Raw genomic sequence first — 1,819 nt, forward strand, 5'->3', positions numbered from 1 at the left:
TACTTCTGGCTTTATGACCATTCTCAAAGCATTTTATTTTTAAAAATATTGTCATTGCTTAGTATGAATTCTCATGTATCTACCTTCAAAGTTGACAGTCATTTGAATTCCAAAATTTATACCAAGATACTCCTATCCACTAGACATAAACCTTATAATAATTATGACATCAGCCTGACTCTTAGGTAGGTGGAACAATTAAGGTATCCACAACAATTTGTAAGACTTGGACTCTTAACGGCTTTACAGACTTCATAAAGTGCAAGCGTGTGTGCTGAAGGGCAAACAGGAACCGTGATTACGGAAAAACACAGTATGCCAACCTGAGTAAGTGAAAACAAGATCTCAAATTTTAGACCAGGGATCCTTAACTCAGGGTTCTAAAAGAGAGATTCTTTATCTAGAGTTCCGGAGTAAAGGGGCCATGAAATTGAATGGGCAAAAATTGCATGGTTTTTTTTTCACTAATTTTGAACTGAAACTTTGCATTTCTTTTCATTGTAAATATGGACAGCACATCATAACAGTATTAATAATACCTAAGGTTTATCACCAAGAGCTGTTATAGATCGGTTCCTATGACATTACATGGTCACAGATATCTCAAAATCTCATACATGCTTGCTATGTCTTTGACATGATGGTAGTTATTAGACCTGCCACAAGATCTTGTTATTTAATGTGTTAATACAAAAACACGTATTGTGCAATCATGAGTTTATCTTTTTAATATTTTAATGATTGTGTTTTAACATGCATTTTGTATTATTCATTTAAAATAATTTTTCTGAGATTGTTTATAGGCTTAATCCAATTTCTGAAAAAATCCATGGGCAACTTCTTTTGGAAAGGTCCCTGCCTTAGAGACTGCACGGAAAAAGACTGGCACCATGCCGGCCCTCCCTGTACAGTGTGTAAGGCAGACATTGCTCTTGGGTCAGAGACTCATCCCCCTGAGCATGGGCTCAGACTCAGAATCCTTCTTATCAAGGTACCACTACCAACTACTAAGGCAACTATTACCAACTGATGGTTGCTCTAAGTCTTTTCTGCTTGTGGGAAACTTCAAGGTGAAATTTTCTGCAAATAACAATCATTAAAAAAATGATCATTTATTGAGTGCCAGGATCTTTACACATGTTATCTCGCTAGAGTTGCCACAATCCACTGAGCTGTGTATCACTATTTAATAATGCAGAAACTAACTTAGAAGGTGGCAGAGCCCATTTTCCAAAATCTCTTCTTCTCCTATATACTAATACTGACAACTGCATTTCGTTTGAAAGAGAAAAAATAAGGTCACATATGTTCATGGACTGCTATTGTAGCTAACAGGTACTAACATAAAGTAAACATTTTATTATTGTTGTAATATGGTGTGATATGAACCTATCAAATGTAGAAGATGTACATGTCTTAAGTCTCTCTTTTTAGGCAGAGCTTTTGAGCTAAATGAATAAGACTATTCTTGACAAGACTGCCGTAAAAATTGCTACCCAAAATGAAAGGCCAAATGATCATTAGAACTGACATTTATTGAGTACTGCCATATGTCAAATGCTTTTCTAAATGATGTATATGCATTTAGTAATTAAATTCTCAAAATAACCCCAAGAACTAAGCACTACCATTATTTTCCCCATTGTACAAATGAGGAAACTAAGGCAAAGAGAGACTAAGAAAGTTGCCCAAACACACACTACGGTAGTGGCAGAGCTGGCATTCTGACCAAAAGACATGCTCTAAACCACTGCTGCTCACAACAAACTAAATGTTCTAACAATGTTCTCTTTTGAGGGCTGTGGAATTAATGAGGAAA

This window comes from Propithecus coquereli, unplaced genomic scaffold (assembly GCF_000956105.1).
Source record: "Propithecus coquereli isolate 6110/MARCELLA unplaced genomic scaffold, Pcoq_1.0 Scaffold20, whole genome shotgun sequence".
Classification (NCBI taxonomy): Eukaryota; Metazoa; Chordata; class Mammalia; order Primates; family Indriidae; genus Propithecus; species Propithecus coquereli.